The following is a 23,704-nucleotide window of genomic DNA, read 5'->3' as shown; positions in this document are numbered from 1 at the left end:
AAGCTTGCTTTAGCATGGTTTAAATGTTTTTGTAATCATTGCCCTTAAATATCAGTTGCATTATCATTAAATTTCAGCTGAATGGAGAACAACAGAACAAAAAATTACACCCTTGTGGCTCCATTTAAGACGAAACTATGTTTTTGCATTATTCCTTGTACGAATGAGAGAAACGCTGATGCTTCCAAATTTTAGTTAAACATGAACAAAGCATGAAAACTCAGCAAACAGTGAGGTACAGGCTAGTATTCGAAAGGGGAAAAAGTACTAAAAGGCTGAAGAAGCATATGTCAATGTCAAAGTCAGTGACTAATGGGAGACCATCAGGGGTAAGAGGCCTCCAGCATCTCTCCCTTATCACTCTGCCAGGCGTGTTACACATTCAGCAGGCCAAATAATTCACATGCCTCACACTCTGTCTTCAGCTAACTTTGCTAGTCCCTAGCATTCCTAGGCTAGACATTCATTTTTAGGATAGAATGAATGTCTGATAGATCTGAGTTTGTGGTTTGATATACTTTTTTTTATCATGGTCTCATACACCTGTAAATATAAAACAACTCAGAAGTAAAGGAGAGGCAAGACAAACAAATAAATAAACAAGCATTTATTAATATAAGTTTAACATCTGTTAAACCTCAGAGAAGAGACAAAATAATAGCAGAGGTCAATTAATGCAAAGATACAAAATTTCACTCAGTGGGTACCTACTATTAAAGAAATCATATTTTAATAAAAAATAATACAACGTTTAAAAATGACTGGATAACTTGGGAGCTAGAAGTTTCATTATTATTGTGCATAGTCTGGTTAGAAATAATTCCTTAGCCAAGGAGGTTACGGTTTTTATCATTTGTGTCTGTGTGTGCGTGTGTGTCATTCTTTCTGTCTATAAACACAACAATGTGATTTTTTTTTCTTTTTTTCAACTTTATTTATGATCAAAACAGGATAGCGACTTAAAAAAAGACATATTCAGGACAAGGGCATGACTTATAAACACAGACAGGAAAGCAGTAACTTAAACAAGGGGCATATAGGAGTGAGTGTAGTGTGTTTAAGAAGGCCTTACAACAGACTATGATTCTTATAGTTGTGGTGTGTATTGCTAACATATTAAAAGTACTGCAGAAAGTTTTAAAATATAATGTCACATTTGACCTCTGACCTCAAGGTGTCCATCAAAGTTGTTCTTGTAGCTGTGGCTTGGTTGGTAGAGAGAGCCATCTATTAATCAGAAGGTTGGTGATTTGCTTACTGGGTGTTCAGGTCTGCACGTGTCCTTGGGTAAGATACCAAACCCTGGGTTTCTCCCAGTGCATCAGTTGGCAAATGTGTGGATAAATTTGAGGCAACATACTTAGTGCGCCCCAGGGTGGCTGTGGCTACAATGTAGCTTGCCATCACCAGCGTGTGAATGTGTGTGTGAATGGGTGGATGACTGGATATGTAAAGCGCTTTGGGGTCCTTAGGGACTAGTAAAAGCGCTATATAAATACAGGCCATTTACCATTTACCATTTAGGTATAGGAATGTGTGTGTGGGTAGAAAAGTAAGGCTTGTGGTAAAATGTTTTGAGTGCTCAGAGTAGAAAACTACTATAAGTACCAGCCAGTTAACAAAAATTACAATTCCTGCTGTTCTAGACCAATTTTTAATATGCCCATTTTAAGGACAATATACAGCATAAGGTAATGATAATACAGTATGGGGTAGGATTCACCTTATGTTACTGCCAAAAAACATTTGTGACCTATTCAGAATGCAGTGGAATAGATGAACCTGTAGCTTTTGGGACCTTCTGGCTCTGAATCCTCTGTGGACTTTTAACGAATCCAGCCTTTACAGCAAAAATTGAATTTGTCAAAAGTCACTACCAATTGAAGGATCTATTACCATATGCTTTTTCTGTTACTAACTCAAGAGCCAAACTTTCTACATAGACTGGTTGGAACCAGCTACATCTCTGATTGGCATCTCCAAACTTTTTTTCTTCAACCAGTAGAGATAGATTGCACCAACATCAGCTCTATTTGACAAAAGATTGCTAAAAGCATAGTTTTGCACGGTTTTGGTCTGGGGCTGGTTTTCCTGGTTTGCCTTGGCCATTTGTACTAATGTAAAGAAATTGTTTTCTGATAACCCTGGTCATCCATCCTTTGGTAAAGTACTGAAAGGTCCAAATCAGTTTTGGACCTCCCTTATTCTTCTGTTGTGCTGAAGAGTTGTATATTATTGGTTTCCTCACATAGTTGTGATGTCATGGTATTGTTTGGCCATTACTAAAATCAGGTGGTTGTGATTCAGAAAATGAAGATTCTCTGTTTGCAGTGAATGCACAGACTCAGTGGTGCAAAATAAAAGATGCAATACTGAATTAAATGGTTTGCTCTTATCTTTACTTTTAAATTGATTTTTCTACTTGCTAACTGCACAAGTGATGTGTGCAATATTGAAATAATGGCTGATAGATAGAGAGGATTTCATTTTCAAGTTCTTTTCATCCCACAGAGAGGGTCACATTTCTGGCACAAAGGGGCTGTGCCAAATGATACTCTATTCCTATTAGAGGAAAAGACAGAGAGGTAATTTCATACTTGTTTGTACCCCACATTTCCCAGCTCTTCTCACATCACAGCAAATTGATTTCACTTCTCATATTGCAGCAATCCTCCAGTTTCCTCCACTTCATGCTGAAATTAATCATGTTAATGTCCACTCTAAATGAAAAGAAAATTAATTTTCACTGCTGTACTGCTCTAACTAATAACGAGGTACAAGTAAGGCGAAAATGTGAAATCATTACTCAGGGAACATTATCTTTATTATTTGTGCCCACTTATGAGCAGAAATGAAGGGGCAGTAGTGGAAGAAGTTGAGGCGGATACCTTGAAGTGTGTCTAACTTTCAACAAGATCCTGAAGAAGGCATTAAAAAGGCAATTGAACATTGATTGCTTGCTAATAGCAGAAAGAGGAGGGGAAGGAAGAAATCACTGCAACAAATTTCTTTCTAAAAAAAAAAACAAAAAACCTAACCATCCATTCACGAATGTTATTAATATCACTGAGCTAAAATCTCTTTTCAAAGATACGGCACATGGAAAATGAGATCTTGACAACCTAAATTCACCAAAGCTATATGTTACTAATGTGCATTTGACATCCATAAATCATAATGACACTTTCATGATCTCCTCATATGTGATCTCAAGCAAATATCCCTTCACATGCTGAGCTTCTTCCTTTCACTGTGAACTCATAATGAGCCCAAAGTCCATTTTTCCCCTGTAGGTGATTGCTTCATTATCATTTCTGTCATTTAAGTGCTACAGAGTTTCTCTTGCTTCCATTTAGTCCACATCTGGCAGCACAAATGAACCAACTGCTAGTTGACAAGAGACACCCGGAATGGCTAACCAAAGGCCGGACGGATCCCAGAGATCCCCCAGAAGGGACTGGTCTCATCCAACTACCGCACAATAACCTGCCTCAGTACTACATTCCTGTCAGGCATCATAGCGGCTAAGGTGAACAGGCATATGGCTTAATACATGAGTGGGGCACAGAAAGGAATTTGCAAGAATACCAGAGGCGCAAAACACCAGCTGCTGGTAGACCGAGCAATTAGCCGAGACTGCAAGACTAGGCTGATCAGCTTGTCCACTGCCTGGACTACGAGAAGGCTTATGACTCAGTGCCCCACACCTGGATCCTGGAATGCCTAGAACTATACAAGAGCAACAGGAGACTAAGAGCCTTCATCAGGAATTCAATGGGGATGTGGCCGACAACACTAGAGGCCAAATTCAAGCCATTAATCCAAGTCACCATTGAGAGGGTGATCTACCAAGGAGATGTTCTGTCCCCACTGCTGTTCTGCATAGGCCTGAACGCCCTCAGTGAGTTCATTAACAAGACGGGGTAATGACTATAGAATGGAGCAGCTGTCAGCCACCTCTTGTACATGGACGACATCAAGCTGTATGCCAAGAGTGAATGAGACATTGATTCAGCAGATCCCAGGAAGAACATTGGAGATCTCTGTCCAGAAGAGTGCAGTCCTGGGAACAGCTAAGAACCCTCAAGGTCCAAGGCCTCTGGTAGAGGACCCGAGCTTGAAACACACTTAGAAGAATTACTCTGTATATTATATAGACTAAGCTTTGACTCAGCCATTATATAACCCCAAACATAAACTTCAGTCAGTTTCCTTGAATTCCATATTTGAAAAGTTCAATTTCATTGATAAAATATGATCTCAATAGTTAAATTCTCCCTATAGCTTAGTGCTGTGGATCATAGTTCTAATATGTCCCACCTCCCAAGTCAATTTACTCAAATAAGCTTCTCTGGATGGGATTATCTGTGTGTGGTACGTAACATACAAGAAATTTGAGCCTCAGTTTTGCTGAGTAAAATTCTCAACTAATTTTAGTCTGTAACTTAGCACTGATATGCGATGAACATAAAAGTTTGGGGTTCTTTTTGCAGAATACTATTTGCATGGGTGTGCAATACTAAATAAAATGTAGTTTAGATAGTTTAGTGTAGATACATAGGTCGTAAAAAAGGCAGCTGTTGTATTCTGATGTATGTATTACACAATTGTAATTTATATGCAATTTATCTGAGTATATCACTATAAGAGGCACTAGTTTAAAGAGAATCAAATGTTTGCTTTTCTAAATATTTCAAAATGATAATACTTTCCATGAGGCGTCTACATTTGTAGTGGTTATGATCACTATTATCTAAACACAACGTAAAAAAAATGCACAGCTACTGAAGAATGAAGGTATTAAATGGATTTTTACTTATATAATTTTTTTCTACTCTTACAGTCAAACAACTTTTACACAATTTACTAGATTCAGCCATTCACACATATATTAATTCAGCACCTTTGAATGTGTTTTACCCATCAAGCACACACTCACATGCCATCGTGCCCACACATGAGGATTCATCAGGGGTAATTTGGGGGTCAGTATCCTGCCCAACAGAACTTGCAGATGCAGAATGGAAGAGCGTGGATCAAAGACATTTTGATCTAACAGAGATAAAGGAAAAAGAGTCAGGCAGAGATCAAAAGCCCACCACAGTCTGTTCAGACGTACACTTAGCTTCTTATTTTATGTTCATGGTATAGCAAGTACAGTAGAACCTACTAATTATTCAGTCACAGTCAGAAATGCAATAGTGGACAGTGTATTGTATTTTTCAAAGTTCCGATACGTTTTAAGACTATAACCACATTAAATTACCAAATATATAAAGGTTATGTGAAGGAAATTCCTCATCAAAGATGCAGATATGTATTTCTTCCAGTGCAGATCGTCTGTGGACTTGGACAATGTGTTTAGATTTTCAAACACGTTCTCATGCCAAGGTATCAAGTAGCCAGCTGTCATTTTGTCACAACGGCCATAAGGAGTGAGTCCCACAAGGTGTCCTTTGCCACTGTTGCACTGGTCACAGTAAATTCTGAAATCTGTGCTCTTTTAGGTTAAGTTTGTATTCAAAGGTTGGAGGGTGTCGTTTTTGAGTAAGAACGACACCCTCCAAGTAAGTAAGAAAACACACAAACACACACAGACACACACTCACATACGTACATAAGCCAACCCTACATGTTTGTGTTTTGTTTGTGTTTTGTTTCGTTTGTTCTTATCATTAACTTCTGATTTTCTTCCTGCTGTCTTAGCTTTTAGGCTGAATGCCTATAAGTCCATCAAAGTGACTAAACAATCTGCATAGCTATTCAGTGCAGCTAATCAGATGATCTTAAATCTCCTTTTTTCAGGAGCAAACCTTCTGAGGGACTTTACTTAATAGAATTTTTTTCATATTTTATCCATAAACTCTAACATCAACCAAACCACTTAACAGTAGGGTTAGAATTAAGTTAGATTATAGCCACATGTTTAACAAGCATAGTTTCAGAAAGATGTTTCCTTCCAAATCATGTCTCTTACAGCAGTTTGACCATAGAATTCTTCTATTATAAGATTTTGATTTGCGCATGCCAGAGATTCTATTCTATTCTATTTAGGTGAGATGCTAAGCTAGCACTTACCCTACCCCTTAACTGGTTACAAGTGACTTAGTGGATGTTAGGTTAGGTTAAAGGCATCATGTATAGTAATTAGATAGCAACAATCAAATTCAGTTTTCCTCTAGTTCAATATAAAGCTTTGAACCCACAGACTGACTAAAAGTTCCCTGCAGCCATGCAAGATTTTTCCTCACCACACTTTCCTTCTTCATCCTGTGACCTGATTTGATTCAAAAACTGTGCTCTTGGATTTCCTTACTGTTTTCTCCTGATGCTGATGGATTTGCTGCACAGCCATCTTTCCCTCCCCGATAGAGCTGCTCGACTCCATTAAGTTTCTTTCTGCTCATCTCAGAGCTCTGCTGGTTTTGTTGCACTCGCAATAAAATTAATTTTTCGTGTAGTAATTCAGACTATTAAGTAGCTTCATTTTAAAAAGACACAAAGTATTTTGCTCCTTCCTGATTTCTTGGCTTTTTACATATTTATCACACTTAAATGTTTCAGATAATCAGACTAATTTTAATACAATAACCCAAGTAAAATATAGTTTTTAAATTATGGTTTTATTTATAAAGGGAAAAAGTAGATGCCTCCATACACTTCATAATTGTTGAGCCCCACTTGGCAGCAAGAACTGCAATCAAGCGTTTGCAATAACTGGCAGTGAATCGTGGTGGAGGAATTTTGGACAACTCTGGTTTTTCAGAACTGTTTTAATCAACACAGTGGAGCATTTTTGAATGGTCTCTTTAAGGTCATCAAAATCTCAATCTGGAATTTCACAAGAAGGCTAAAACCTTCATTTTGTTTTCTGAGCCATTCAGAGGTGACCTGCTGGTGTGTCTTGGATCATTGTCCTGCTGCTTCGGGCTTTTCTGATGGAGAGCATTGCCAGATGTAATGAAATGCAGTCTTTCCACTTTTGTCAGAGAATATTTTCCAAAAGTCTGGGGGATTGACAAGATGTTTTTTGGTAAACATGAGACTTAATGTTCTTTTTGATTAGCATTAGTGTTTTTTTAAGTGAATTCTTGGATTGCATGGAGTAATCAACAAAATGTTCATACATATTTGAACATATTAGACTGGGAAAAGGCTACTTCACAGCATCTTAATAAAGAAGTCAAGAGCCAAGCCAGGAAATTTAGATTAGGAATCTCATAGGAATCCCCTACTGCTCAGGAAGTCATTTGTGACAGTTAAAGAGGACGTTCTGGACCCCAGCTGGATTGATAGGCCTTTCAAAATCATCAGTATCTGATGGATGCAACAAATAAATACCTTCTCATATGCATTATAATCATTTATTTATTGTATTTATGTATTTCAAAGCATCCAAGAACACCTTAAAATATTTTAAACCATATAACTGATAATTAAACAGATTTAAACTTACAATGAATATGGCATGAGCTAATTACGGCTGAGTTATCATAGCTAAAGCCAAAGCTTTACTTAGAACAAAGAGCCAGTACCAAAGTAACTGCCAGTTATAAAAATTAAGAGATATACAAATTCACTTGAGAACCGTTGACAAAGTTTAGCCTTAAGTAGAGCACTGATTTTTTACCACAAGTTAGAGATGGCACGATACCACTTTTTTATGTCCGATACCGATACCGATATCATAAATTTGGATATCTGCCGATACCGATATGAATCCGATATAGTGTTTTTTAATCAACAAAACTGTTTTTTAAATATCTTGCTGCATTTTGTATAAGTTCATACTCAAGTTTAAAACAACAACTACACTAAAGCTATTCTGTTATACCTGTATGCAAAAAAAAATATTTCATAGTTCAGCAATACTGATCAATCTAATAAACTTAAACCTACACCATCCTCCCTATTCTGGTATTTTAAAGAGTACTTAGCATAAATATTAAGCAACCTAACTAATAGGGTTCCAACTCCCAGCAACAACAAAAATAAATAAATAAAAAATAGGGAACCACCCCTCACGCTCCACCTCATGATGCTTAATCGACGTAATCAACCTTAATTTGATGCAGTGTGAAAAAAAATGCACAGAAATCAATTATTTTTCAAGAAATATTAAATAGATTCAACATCTTTCTTCAACAAAATTGCAGACTGCACAGATGGTACCTTCCCAAAGGAAAAAGTACTATAGCTTACTAGGGTATATATATTAGACTTAATAGTCACTATATACAGTAATTGACTTCTATTCATTTTACATCAAATTAAAACTTTGGGTGTCAGATAATTATTTATTAAAAGCTAGAGAATAAGAAAGAAAAGTATGTCTTTGTGCCCCCTTTTCTCTGTTAATGCCCTATCGGCCCCCCTGGCTAAACTTTGCTAGATCCGCCCCTGCACAGTTACCAGCGTCAGCTACGTAGAAAAAGATCCTCGAGTAGAAAGTAATATTAAATAAATTCTAACAACAGCTTATCAAGCTTAAACGTGCTGCTGTTGTTCAGCCGCTGGTTTCCTCTTTCTGGTGCAAAGTGGGCCAAAAGCAAACTAGAGACACAGACTCGCGACAGAAAAGCCGATCAGCTGATCGTTAAGCAGTTTCATGATTGAAGTAGCAGCAAGAGAGAGAGAGAGGCAGTCGCTCCATATATTAGTTGTTAAGCTTAACGCAGGAATGTTTTACAAACATTCAGAGATGGACTTACACACTTGCTTTACTTCTCTCGGGGATAACTTTGTCGGAGATGAAATGCCGGGTTGCTAGCGAAGCTCCAAATGCTATCCAGACCACCACAGGTCCTGCATGCCACAGCCGCTCTATCACGTGATGCCTACTGCTCCGACGTGCTAACGTTCTGAGGTGAGTTACGGCGTGTTGCAAGTTTTGTGAGGTGCTTTCGTGATATTTAATGGATCGGATTACATTTTTTATTTTTCTCCGATATCCGATCCAGTAATTTAGGTCAGTATCGGACCGATACCGATACATAATATCGGATCGGTCCATCTCTACCACAAGTACTTCCACTTCTGTTTAGAACTAACTACCCTGATCAGCTGGATATACTGCTCCTGGTCCTCGCCTTTGTACACAAAACATTCCTGTCTCCCAGCTATGTTATTCCGTTTTTTCCATTCAGCAGCAAACGTGTAATTTGCTGGTGGTTCAGCACATCGTTACTGAATGACTCAGTAATTCATTTTATCATTCATTTATATCATTTAGGTCACTATTGTGTAGCCTACCAAGCAGGCCTGATGCCTGGTGCCCTTATACACCATCAATTCAAAATGGAATAAGACCACTGGAATAAAAGAAATGGTTAGTTACCTGTGTAGATTGTACTGGTTACACACTGTAAATCTAGGTGACATGGTAATACTGGCACAACCACCTGCAAGATACAATTACAATTTGGAGTGTAAATGCCATAAAAAGTGGGGCCCAAGCAATTTAAGCTCAAGTCCCTTATTTTTTCTTTGTAAACAATTAAGATTCACCAGCTGTAACAACCTAACTATTTGTGTGTTGTTATGGAAAGTCGTTGGGCTGTTAAGTATTTTTAGAACAACTAAAGAAAATCTAACTATTCTTTACAAATCCAATAAAAACTAACTGTAAAGACAGTGAAAATACAACATTTCTGCATTTGACAATTGTGGCTAAGAGAGAGCTGAGCATGATTTACCGGTCCATCTATGTTCATACCCTCTCCTATAGTCATAGGCTCTGAGTAGTGTCCATAAGAATGAGATTGCGGATATAAGCAGCAGAAATGAGCTTTCCCCGAAAAGGTGGCTGACCTCTCCCCTAGACTGAGGAATTCAGTCATCTGAGAGGCGCTAAGAGTAGAGCTGTTAGTCCTCCACACTGATAGAAGCCAATTGAGGTAGTTCAGACACCGAACAACGATGCCTCCTGGGTAAGGTGTTTTTGGCATGTCCCACCAGGGGGAGACTCAGGACATGCTGGAGAGATTGCATCTCACAGCTGGCCCGGGAATACCTCAGTGTTCCCCTGGATAAGCTTGAAGAGGTGGCTGTGGAAGGTTTAGGTGTCCTTGTGTAGGCTGCTGCTCCCACAACCTACGGTGGCTGGGAAGTGCAAAGCGCAACAAATTAAAAAACGGCAACAAATTAAAAATCCGCAACAAATTAAAAAACCGCAACAAATTAAAAAACCGCAACAAATTAAAAATCCTTGACGGAAAGGGATTGTCTGAAATACCGGAAGTCGAGAGTGATGTCACGAGAGGGGGCGTGGCCAGGATTTTTGGTTGAGGCGCCATGTTTCTGGGCCGAACAAAGCGCTAGCGAAAGAGGAGCGAAAGTACACGGATAACACCAGCTATGGTTCGTACTTGCTGTGCCGTCGGTTGTAAAGTTAGATCGCACGACCGGCAAGGGAATAAGGTTGAAAATGGTTTATCTTTTCATTCTTTCCCCACCTGGAAGCAACATGAGGCAGCTCATGTATCGGATGTTACCAAAAGAAGGCGTCTAGTCTGGATAGCAGCTGTGAGACCAGCTGATATCCAGTTCTCTTCCATCTCCAAATATCTGTTGGTGTGCTCCAGACATTTTCATTCCGGTAAGTTATAGATATGTTCATATCACTCTTTATCGGTCTTTTAAGTCTGACATCACTACACTCTAAGAAATAAAATGTTGTATTTACTCCACCCAGTTATGTCAACCGGTTCCACACAACTGGGTTAGTGAAATATAAAATGTATGATACATTTAATTTGAACAAGAAATTTTAAGTACATCTGATAAGATTTGGATAATTAAATGCAAATCAAAAGAATCATGTTGTATTAGCTGAATATCATAATGTTGATATAACTAACCTTGTTGATTTAAATTGAGAAGACTAAATAAAACCTACTCAACCAAAACAAGCTCTACTTACTTTGAGAAATAACATGTTGTATTTACTCCACCCAGTTATGTCAACCGGTTCCACACAACTGGGTTAGTGAAATATAAAATGTATGATATATTTAATTTGAACAACAAATTTTAAGTAAATCTGATAAATCTACTCACCCAAAACACGCTCTACTGAAACTATAGGATTAAATCACTTTAACAGAATTGCAACTTAGTCTATTTAAGTTTGTAAATTAAATAAATCGAACACAAGTTTATTCAGTTAACCTAACTTTAATAACACTTTGTGTAAAACTTGTTGAAGCACACTTTGAGCAATTCAAATGCTTCTAGATCTTTTTCCCCAAACAATCTTTACATATATTCAAGTGCATTTTAGGTGCAGGAAGACAAGATACAGAATGTCATGTTAAACTGAAATGATTAAAACTGGAAAGTGTTGTGATTCCAACATTTTTAACATTAACATGACTTAATTTAAACTTGATTGGGCTACAATGAAAAGCCCACAATACAGCCCTGCAAACAGCAGGTAGAAATTACTTTTGTGTCATTTTTGTCCATATTTAGAAAAATAACCTTTGCTTCAAAACTTAAACTGAAGTCCAAAGTTAGGAGCAGTCTTTTTCAGTGTAGTTGGATGTTGGTAAAGGTTCAAGAACAAAGAACGCAGAAAAGTGAAAGGCCTTGCAGAAGTTCTTGTGGCAATTCAAACTGAACAGTTTATGAAGTGCAAGGAGAAGGGTTCGAGAACCTTAAAGTTCAGTGTCCTCTATAGTTCACTGCAGGCTGTTTCACTCAAGCAGTTTGTTTTTCAGAACCTGCACCTTCATGGATAGGTTGTTCCCATCCAACTCCATCAGCACCTTCTGAAGAAATTCAAATGTGTATTTCAGGTGCTTTGGGTAGCTCAGATTTAGACTATAGATTAGTCCAAGCAGGAGGGCACAACCCTTTGCCACATCACTAAGAGCTTGCAGCACAGTGCATCCTTCTATGATGACACCAATGTCCTCAGGTGTATCTGCAGAGTTTGCTCTCATGTCTGACAACATAGACTCCCAAAGTCAGCTGCTCTGTTTCTCTGCTTGCACCAAGATCCACATCCTTTAAATAAAAATTAAAAAAAGATAAGTTAATTGCGTACATATACATATGGACAAGTAAGTCCACCTTCCATTTCCAATCCCAAATTTAAAAAAGGAAAATAACTGATCGTTTTCCTTTTTTAACTTACCAAAAATTCCTTGAACAGGTCATCTGGCTTTTCATTTAAGTAGACACAGACAGCTTTCAGAATGCATTCCTGTCAAACATCAACGCTGGGATTCTGGTGGAGATAAGAACTCAATATGAGAGAAGTTTCCTATTTTGGTTCCTTTCAACCTCTTTACAAAACAAAGTCAAAAATATTAACACATAGCAGATATGTGATTAAGCAATGTTTCATAACTCACACCAGTGATGTGCAGTGAGGTTCATGATTGGTAAGGCACTGACTCCTCTGTGTCAGATTAACAAATATATGAACCCAAATATCGAAGCTTTTCAATTTTGACATTACGTGAAAGCTTTCATTTTTGCTTTAATCAATTCTAGATTGTTCAACAATATATTTAATAATTGTGCCCCTAAAAATATTAAAATTAAATAGAAGATTAGAACTGGGCAATATGGACTTAAAGTCCTATCATGACATTTTGTGGATAACAATAAGTCTGTGAAGGTTCACAGTCATCCCCAGGTCATCGTAGTCTAAGGAGCTTGCAAAGAAAAGTGAAGCTTCTTCAGTGAAGATTTCTGACACTAAACCAGAAATCAACATGGAGTAGAATTCTTTCAAACAATGTAGCAACTTAATTGATGCACATTTCTAAAATACACTACACATTCATTTCATTCTTCAAACTACAGGATCGCTGGCGCTCCCAGTGGTCATTACTGATGTCAGGGAGCAGGTGCGGTAGATGTTGGGAGTAATTTTAAAACTGTCGGTCTTAGTAGGCAAGTCTCATCTTAACAAGAATCGCAAAAGATTTTGGAAAATTACACCGAAGCAGGTTCAACAATATTTGTTAAATGTTTTCATACTTCTAACATGTGAGAGAGGTATACAAGCTAGAGTGTTAAAAAATTTGCCAGGCATCATTTGTTTAAAAAAAATGCAAAAGTATTCCCGAAAGTGTCAGATGTGTATCAGTTAGTATACATTAATCAAATTTGTCATCCTTAAATTGTTGAACTTACCAAATAATCCTCAGATGGCGATGGATTCTATCCAGGATGCTAAGCATATGCAAGTCTCAGTTGAAAATGGCGGATGATCAAACTTCCACACTGCACATGTGCAAACTCAGAAGTACGGAGAGCCTATTAGGACAATCCTCTTTAAATTAAAGTGCTCTTCATTTTAAATGAACTTTTTACATTGGATTTAATTTACTGCATTTTGTTGTATTGAAATATTATGTTATTAATTAAATTCAAAACAACATACTTGTGTTTAAAGTTAAAAATCAATTGGTGGCATTAGTTTTAACATGAAGCATTTACATAATGCTACCAACATCAGTGTGTCATTTCTTAGAGTGTAGCCGTGTCTTGGCTCAAACTCCCAAGAGCACCTGCAGGTCCATAAATCACACGATCACTGTGGCATCACTGAGTGTTGAAAAACTATCTAAAGTCTTTCATCTGTAATAAAATGATCAGCGTTCTGCTCTACCATGTGTAACAATTGAGTTTATCATCCAGGCATCCATGAAAACGAAATTAGCAGGAAGTTAGCTCGCTAGATTCCATCTAAATACAATATAGCATGTCCTAACTGAGGGATTTTGGAAACAAAGTCAAACGTACAGCTCTGCTATCACTTCCAACATAAATGAAGACAGAAAACTAAACAGCAGTGACGTTTGTAGGGTACTGAAGTTTGGCTAGCTGGTGTAAAACGATGTGCTACGTGACCGTTAGCGACACAGCTATGTTAGCATAATATAAACACTAACTTTTTCCACTTGATAAAAGTTATCGTGAGGATTCTCGGTGGTCAGGAACAACGGCGCTTCGTGTCCATCCCGTGTAGATGTTAGTGAAACTGTTGGGAAGACAACATGAACATTTTATTTATACTGTATAATCTGCAGATTCTGACAGAAAGCTGCATATCCTTTGAAGCACCGCTCCTCTCTAAAATGGCAATAAGGATAATTATTAGGCCATATGTAAATAACAAAATAACTTAAAGCAAAGTCTGAAACAAGTCTTTATATTTAAGGGCCATCAGTCAAACAATACTGTTTGGTCTGGGTCTAAACAGAGCGTGTTGTGTGTGACATCTGCTTTTGCATATGTGGGCCACTTTGAGGGTTCACAAAGGAGCGCGTTTGCTGTCACATTTTATTTGTAGTGTGAACAAGCAGACAAAAAAATCGGAATTGAGCATTAAGATTTGCAGTGTGAACGTAGCCATAGTGAGTTCAGTGCATTGATGTGACATTGTCCTGAAGGATTTAGTTATTCTCAGTGGTTAAAGAAATTGCAATTATTTATTCATATTTATTAGAAATAATCCTAATTACATATCTTGCTTCCGTGTTTGTGTCCTTTGTCACAAAAATACATTTTTTACTATAATACATTGATTAATGACCTGCAGAATCTCCTTATCATATTACGTGTCCATAATTGTCACCTAAAGTCAAACTTTATGCTTTCTCCATAAAGTGATTACATACTTTAGTTTCATTTTCTGAAGTCAGGTTTCTGAAAGAGAACAGGCAGATTTGGAATATAACATGCAGCGTTCTATAGATGGATACATAAAAAAATGGAAAATTACATGTATGTGCTAACTTTCTAAACACTTTGTTACATTTATGATAAATGGATTTGAAAGTAGATAAAACACATTTATGTTGGCCTTAGCTCATTAGAGTCTTTGTCTTTAAATTAACTAGTAACTTGTATGTTTCAGGTACTGCACTCTCAAAGACTGAATGAACCAGCATTGCAGCCATGGGTCATTGTGAGCATCACAGGGAAGGTTGAAGCCGCCCACTGCACCTGTATGGCCGGAGTCGTGGAGACCTGCAGCCATGTCGCTGTTCTTCTTTTTAAAGTAGAAGCAACAATGCGGATCGTTTTACACCAGCTAGCCAAACTTCAGTACCCTACAAACGTCACTGCTGTTTAGTTTTCTGTCTTCATTTATGTTGGAAGTGATAGCAGAGCTGTACGTTTGACTTTGTTTCCAAAATCCCTCAGTTAGGACATGCTATATTGTATTTAGATGGAATCTAGCGAGCTAACTTCCTGCTAATTTCGTTTTCATGGATGCCTGGATGATAAACTCAATTGTTACACATGGTAGAGCAGAACGCTGATCATTTTATTACAGATGAAAGACTTTAGATAGTTTTTCAACACTCAGTGATGCCACAGTGATCGTGTGATTTATGGACCTGCAGGTGCTCTTGGGAGTTTGAGCCAAGACACGGCTAGTGATGTCAGACTTAAAAGACCGATAAAGAGTGATATGAACATATCTATAACTTACCGGAATGAAAATGTCTGGAGCACACCAACAGATATTTGGAGATGGAAGAGAACTGGATATCAGCTGGTCTCACAGCTGCTATCCAGACTAGACGCCTTCTTTTGGTAACATCCGATACATGAGCTGCCTCATGTTGCTTCCAGGTGGGGAAAGAATGAAAAGATAAACCATTTTCAACCTTATTCCCTTGCCGGTCGTGCGATCTAACTTTACAACCGACGGCACAGCAAGTACGAACCATAGCTGGTGTTATCCGTGTACTTTCGCTCCTCTTTCGCTAGCGCTTTGTTCGGCCCAGAAACATGGCGCCTCAACCAAAAATCCTGGCCACGCCCCCTCTCGTGACATCACTCTCGACTTCCGGTATTTCAGACAATCCCTTTCCGTCAAGGATTTTTAATTTGTTGCGGTTTTTTAATTTGTTGCGGTTTTTTAATTTGTTGCGTTTTTTTAATTTGTTGTGGATTTTTAATTTGTTGTGGATTTTTAATTTGTTGCGGTTTTTTAATTTGTTGTGGATTTTTAATTTGTTGTGGTTTTTTAATTTGTTGTGGATTTTTAATTTGTTGTAGATTTTTAATTTGTTGTGGATTTTTAATTTGTTGTGGTTTTTTAATTTGTTGTGGATTTTTAATTTGTTGCGTTTTTTAATTTGTTGTGGATTTTTAATTTGTTGTGGATTTTTAATTTGTTGCCGTTTTTTAATTTGTTGTGGATTTTTAATTTGTTGCCGTTTTTTAATTTGTTGCGCTTTGCACTTCCCAGCCACCGTACACAACCCAGCCCAATAAGCAAAAGTTGATTTAGATGTCTTTTAGACAGTAAATCAACAGAAAATTACTTGGTGGATAGTTTACCTTAAAGAGTATAAAAAAGATAGAACTGGAAACCAACTTTCATCTTCTGGCTAAATAAGTCTGTTCAATATGAAATCGTTTTAACAACCAGTGAAGCCTATTTTAAACCCAAGACTCCAGTTGCAAAGTGTATGGATAATGGAATTTTTTGCACAGATAGGTTACTAGCTTTCCTAATACCAAAACACCTAGTGGTAAATCACACCTAAAAATTAGTTTCATAAAGAAAAGAAGATCCTCTTTGAAAACAGATTGATTCACAGTCCCTGTCACCGGTATTTCCTCTCAGCATCTCTGTTTGGACAAATTCTTGGGGCAATTAACAGCCAGGTCCTGGGTAGCGTGAGAGGAATGACTAGCAGAGGATAATGATGGATTTCTTCATCCTATCAGCAAACAGGCCATGGCCCATGTCTGCTCAGCCCTCCCCACCACGCCACCATCTCTGACATCCACCTGTACATCAGCCAGGGTTCATGAAACATGACCAGAACAGGAGCCAGAGGGGATAGAGGAGGAACATCAGGATGAACAAACTCTACTTCTGCATGCTGAATGCAAACAAAGTCCAGCTCTGTGAGCAAGTTTCTTTAAAATCTTTGCCAAGTAGCAGTAAGTACAGTTTCTTCTCTATCAATGTATTGATTGTAAGTGTGAAGGCAAATTGAAAGAGACTGCATAAACGTCTTATGAAAGCAATTATGTGGGCCTGGTACCTTCCAGTATGGACGGTGGATTATTGCCTGAAAAGCAGCATGGTGCACTAGAAATCAATGTCAATAAGATCCTAAGCTAACTGAAATGTAGTTGCATACTGTATATATAATGTAATCTAAGTCTTATTAAAGTATAAATCAGCAGCATCTCCTCTACTGTAGCTACAGAGTGGACATTTTGAAAAGTACCTCAAGGGCATATACAACACTGACATATTGATGTTCCAAACTATATCTTAATCATATTCTGGTTCTCTATCTCCACTTTTTATACTTTTGTGACTAGGCTTAAAAGATTTTATTTTATGTTAGTTCGTTTTATTTTTTCCTATAAAGGTTAGTTAGAGCTGGATCAGATGCCCCTGAACCAGCCCTTAGTTAGTATGCTGTAGTAGGCTTAGGCTGCTGGACTTCCCATGATGCACTGAGTGTTTCGTCTTCATAGATATTTCTTCAGATTCTGTGGGTTTATACACCACTAGCACTATTTAATCATTACCAATGATAAAGCTCTGTGTCTCTCTCTCCTATACTTTGTCTGTTGTCCTATCTCTCTGTGCTGTCTTCTCTGTTTCTTCACCCCCAACCAGGTGGAGCAAATAGGTGGTTGCCCCATCCTGAGCCTGGTTTTACCACAGGTTTCTTCCTACTGTCACCATTTTACATTACAATATAAGGCACCTTGGTGTGGCTGTTGTTGTGAACTGGTGCTATATAAATCAAATGGAACGGATGTTTTTGTCTGTTTTAGTACAAGATTGAGCTGATAGCTATACTGAGGGTGGAAAATTGAAATTCCACATCACTGAAAGTGATTTTGTAGTTGTTGGTCCAAGAGTAAGACAGAAAACACCAACACTCAATTATCTAATATGAAAAAGCCTTACACAAATCCCAAAGTGTTTTCTTTTTATATTCTTGACTAGTAGCTGTTGTTTCTCATAATGGCATCCTAGAGAGCTAGATCTAATCCTATCCCTGTTAAACCTGACAGAGCTTACAGGTGAACCTTTTTAAAGATTTAACTGTTGGATTTTCCATCTTCCTAATTCTGTGAAGAGCATCAGTTGTGTTGTGCTGAAGTAGTGTCAAGCTTGATTTATACTTCTATGAATCTATGTAGTGCCTACAGTATAGGATATTTAAGTGGCCAACGCCGTTGCTAGCATTTATATTTGCGTGTGGCACGTGTGTGTTGTTTTGCTTGGTTTGCTGCCAAATCGTGAGATGGGGGTGGGTGCTCTGTCTTTGAGTTGGTCAGTTCTCTTGCAGTCAGTTTGAAACAATGGGCACTGAAGAAGTAGTCAGAAATGCATAGTTTGCATCTGATAGGTGTTTTTTTTTTTCAACTTTGTGACATTGAAAAATGCAAGTGAAAAGAATTGTTGAGTGGCAAACAATTATGTTCATCTTTGGTCACACACACAAATTTTTTTCAGTTCAGTTCATTTTTTTCATGTAATATTTTTGCTGCCAATAAAGAAATAAATTAATTGCATGAAACAATGCTTTCACCTCAGAGAAGACTGTCAATGATGTAGGAATTGTGAATCTCATTCTGTCCCGCTCAGGGTTTATATTTTGCTCCTACTGGTTATAGTTAGGATCATAACCCTTTAGTAAATCACACAATTGTTGTATTTTTGCCTTTGTAAACCACCAAAGTGGATTTTAAACCAAACAATTAAAGTTAATCAAACAACCAAACAAGAAGTTCAGTCTTCAGTTTAACTCAATAATTGCATTAACATTTTAGAAAATGCAGCAATTTTTATGAATAGTCCCTATTTTTCAGAAAAGGATTTTAAATGTGATTTTTTTTCTGACCACAGAAAAATTTCCTTCCTTGCCAAAGTCCATCTTAAAAGAGCTTTGAGAAGACGGCGGCTTTCTGGACTGTATTCATATATGGCGTCTTGTTTCCGTGATAAGGCTTTTTACAGCCTCAGGTCTTTGGTACTCACAGGGGCTGCAGATGACCCGGATCTCCTGGATCTACCTTTGTCTGCCTCTGGCTCCTGGGGGAGTTCTACATCACACTTTTCCATTTGTGCTCTATCCTTTTATTAGATTTTCTTAGATTTTCTCTCCTCTTCCCTTTTGTTCCCTCCTGCCTGTCAGCTCAAACATCGTCACACTACATATATGATGTAATAACTGAAATAAAACTAATAGAAATTAATAAAGAAAAACATGTAGAAGAAAAAATTCAATAAGAGGAGCCTATAGAGAATGTATAGAACTCATCTTGGAAAACCAAAAACGTGTTTGGCACATCAGTGTATTCACATCATTTCTGATTGCAAAAGCTGCCAGACAGGACAGAAATTAAATTAATTTAATTTAATTTATTAGATTAAATTGGGTAATTTATTAAATTTAATTGGGGGAAATAAATGAGACTAATAGATTGTGTGAGTAGACTGTATTCATTTGGCTTAAATGTGCAACATTGTCTTCTTAAGGAAACTTAAGCAGAAAAGAATACACATATGTTAAGCCGATTATATATGACATTACAGAGATATAGCTTCCAACATGTATACAGTAATGACAAAGCAGACGTGAGAGTCTGAAATGTATGAGTGATCAGCATGCTCCTGCCTCCTACAGGAGCTGACATCAAACAGGTGGAAGAAAGGGCACTTCTTCCCACATGATTGAGGTGAGGTGGGGCAGTCATTGGACATGAATGTCATGTATGAGAGATCAATGGAGTGGCAGAAGCCAGCAGAGAGGCATGGAGGGCTGACAGCTCTGCCATGGAAATTTACAGCCTGTGTCTGTGTCTGTGGGAGCACAGTTCACCCTCCCCTCTTTGAATTTGACAGATGCAGCATGTTATGTATGCAAATGTCAATATATGTGTTCTAGTGAGGTGCATGTTGTTTATAAGTCATGAAGTAACAAAAGAGTTTTGGTGTATTTAAAGTGTAAACCTTTTTTTTTTTTTACTTTGTTGGTTTAACAGTTGCTGTTTCCTTTTTTGAAATGTGTCTAGCTTCCTCTAACCTGTGTTACTTACGGAATGCAGTGCAATTTGTGGATTTTTAGTTTTGATGTGATTTAACCAGACGAGGTGGTCTATTCATGCAACAATTGAATGTTACAAGCAGGAGAAGGAACAAGTGATTATATCAGTCAGTCAGTAGTACTATTGCTAATATTAGCTGTTCAATATATTCAATTCAGTTTTATTTTTATAGAGGCCAATTCAAACAAACAGTTGCCTCAAGATAATTTATGATATATGAGAAACCGCAAAGCATCATGACTTCACCTCACAACAGCCTTTGGAGGAGAGCCAGAGATTAATAATAACTAAGGAATAAACGCAAAGTGGCACAGAGACTGAAAAGTGCGTAAAGAAGAAACATAGGAATCCCCCAACAGCTAATGCCTTACAAAGCATAACTAAGGGGGGATCCAGGGTCACCTAATCCAGCCCTAACTATATTCTTTATCAAAAAGGAAACTTCCAAACTGGAAGCTGGTTCTACAGAAGCAGAAGAAAGCTCTGCCTCCTATTTTACTTTTAAATAACCTGGGAGCCACAAGTAAGCCAGCATCCTGAGAGCAAAGTGCTCTGTTGGCTAATACAGTACTGTGAGGTCATTAAAAACTTAATATCCTTATAGTATTGTTTTTTGCATAATTAATACATATATCTTCAGAAGTTCCATCCATCCATTGTCTTTGACTTATCTTCATCAGGGTCACACGGAGGCTGGAGCCTATCCAGTATGTTGCAGGGCTCTGCAGACATTGCTACTGACAATTTTACAGAAATGTTTAATAACAGCTTTTCAGATTTGTTAACTGCACATTAATGCATTATAAAAGACAGGCTTGAAATCTAATACTATAGAAGGCTCTATGCACATGCAGGGGTAACCAAATGTGCATGCAGGGACTCTGAGTTTTTCTGTTTTGTCTTGTTTTGTTTTTTTGACGTGTGTGTTTTTTCATTTGTTTCCTTTTTTACTCACCTTTTATTATCACTTTAACTTTTTAGTAAATGTAGGCACTTAAAAATTACTTAGACAGATTTAGGAAAAAGATCACGGCTCCCCGTGATTAAAGTTTCCCCTTTCAAAACAGGAATTGTGCTTGATGACAGATGACAAGTTGGAGGTGACATATCATTTTCAATAATGCCGTAACCCAGTGCATCACTGTGCAGATACAATGACACACCTAAAAAAGCAAAAATGCAACCAGTTAACTGCATTTTCATTGTTGTGGTATTTTTTGATTAATTTATTAAAATCAAAATAAAATTGCAAAGTGATGATAGAGACCATAAATGGATAAAAACATATAAAAAGTATGTTTCTGATTTTAAAGTAACCTTGATCATAAATTTACAGTTACTGTGGTTTTCTTTGCACTGCTGTCCTTAGCTGTTGTAAAAGCAGATCCTCTGCCTCCTTTAAAATTCTTAGTGTTTTTAGTTATTTTACCATGTAATATTCAGTTGATAGTCATTGTCACACACCTAACTGAAGCTAATTAAAAAAGTTCACAGTTACACATGGCTTAATTGGAAATGCAGAGCAGAAACACAGTTTCCATTCCATTCATAACTTTGGTCAAATTCCTTTTGGAGGTATTTTAAACTGCCTGTAGTATTGATGCATATAGTTAAATAGCAAAGGATTATAATTACAGAAACAGGCAGCAGTTTTTCTGGATTGTGTTTGGTGTTTTATGTTTTTTTTTTCTTATTATTTTAACTTGCATTTGTGCATGCTGTGATGACGTGTTCTCCTGAGCACACATATTAATTTCCTTTGTAAAATTATTTGTAGAATTTTCTATTTTTAGTGGAGTGCCTCTGAATGTGGTACTGTAGATGATGACATTTCTCTAGGATGTTCCTCTGATGCCAGGTCATGATGCCAGTTATCGTAAGAGTAAAAGTTTTTTAAGCATTACAAACTCCCTTTAGCCCTCTCCCTAATTTTTTTGAAACATTTTGCTGGCATAAAATTCAAAGCCAGTTTTAATTTTTCACATATTTCTCAATGTCATAATTTAATATGTTGTCTTTTTTTTACTCTCTGCTCTACTAAAGTAGTGTTGCAGGATTCAGTTCAAAATAATTCTTAATTATGTTATAATTACAACCCTGCAATTTACCGACTGTGTGAAACCAGGTGCTTTAGACTTCTTTTTCTTTCTGATTGGTTGCCTCCATAAATACAGCTGTCAATAGCAGATGCAGTGGCTTGTGTCCTCACAGCCAGGGCTGTGTTGCTGTGATGACCAGGTTAGGGATATGTGTTTCCAAAGACATTGCACAAATATTTTTAAAAAAAGAAGAACGAGAAGAAGTCAAAGCTCACAGCAAAGCTCACATGGATAATTGTATACGCTGACAATGCCAGTTAAGTCCAAGTTAAGTCTGGACAGAACAGACGCCCTAACATTAATTCAATTTAATTTTATTTCTATAGCACCAAATGGCAACAGCAGTTCCTTCAAGGGGTTTTATGTTGGTAAGGTAAAGACCCAACCATTATACAAAGAAAACATAGAAAACCCGAACAATCATGAGTAAGCACTTTAGTGACAGTGGGAAGGATAAACTCCCTTTTGACAGGAAGAAACAGCAGAACTAGGTCCATGGAGGGGCGACCGCAACTGGTTGGGGTAAGGGGGGGAAGAAAGGACAAAAGACATGCTGTGAAAGAAACCAATAATTAAAAATACAGAGAGGTGCACATTAACCAAATATGAGTTGTGATTATGAACTTATTCAATATTGTCTTATTTTAGAATTTGTAGTACTCATTTACCTCATGTTTTTGATACTTCTTTGTTTTTACTTACTGTTACACAACATTCATTGTATAAATCTACATAACCGATAAGGCATGCAAAATGCAGCACCTACATGTGCTGGCTAGCAGGAATGAAAACAGCAAGGAGTTGGACAAACACATTACAGTTATTTGCAAACCATTGCATTCTGTTTTTATTTACATATTTCACGGCATCCCATGTTTTGGAGACAGTTGTGGTGTATCCATACATATATTAGTCAGAAGCAATTAGCAGACACTTCCTATGAGACCTTATGGCGAGCAATCAGAAGATAAGGATCTCAGATGGCTTCAATTTTTTTCACCCAGGTTGTTCTGTAGAGTACATAACTACCCTATTTCCCTCTTGTGGAGAGCCCTTCATCTGAAATGGGAACACTTACCCAAAATGAGCCCCACATCTAAGTACTGTGTATGGATGGGACAGGCCTCTTGACTGAAGAAGTGCTATTAACCAATTTGACATACTAAGAAGTCTCCGTTCTAATTTCGAATAATTCTTAGTGGAGGAGGTGAGGTTGAGAGCTTCGCTGTAGAGCTACTCAGCCAGAGATCAAAGTGCCAACCCCCAAGTGGATTAACGGCTGCTCCCGGTGTGATCACACCTCACACACTCAGGTATACGCACAGCGACCCTCGATGTGAAGTGGATTTCTTGTTCTTTTTTTAAAAAGGATTACCCCAACACACACATGCACGCGCCCTCACACACTGAAGGCAAATAAAAATAGGGATGAGACCACCTCCGCGGTTCAGATTTTCTCAACCTTGACAAAGTGAGGCTGGTTTTAGTTAGAAGCAAAGGAGGGAGGTGTGAGGAGGAAATAAAATGTGAGGCATATA

At 37.6% G+C, this 23,704-nt stretch overlaps 1 long non-coding RNA gene across 1 annotated transcript; it reads right to left on the bottom strand.

Moving 5' to 3' along the window:
• Positions 1 to 10,678: 10,678 nt before the first annotated feature.
• On the bottom strand, positions 10,679 to 13,236 carry LOC308396919. Its single transcript, XR_013971659.1, has 3 exons — positions 13,150 to 13,236; positions 12,140 to 12,232; positions 10,679 to 12,009 (listed from the first exon to the last, which is right to left on the bottom strand). It is a non-coding gene; the product is annotated as an uncharacterized lncRNA (long non-coding RNA).
• Positions 13,237 to 23,704: the final 10,468 nt, after the last annotated feature.

This window comes from Rhamphochromis sp. 'chilingali' (assembly GCF_963969265.1).
Source record: "Rhamphochromis sp. 'chilingali' genome assembly, chromosome: 5".
Lineage (NCBI taxonomy): Eukaryota > Metazoa > Chordata > Actinopteri > Cichliformes > Cichlidae > Rhamphochromis > Rhamphochromis sp. 'chilingali'.
This window is presented reverse-complemented; position numbering and strand designations above follow the sequence as displayed.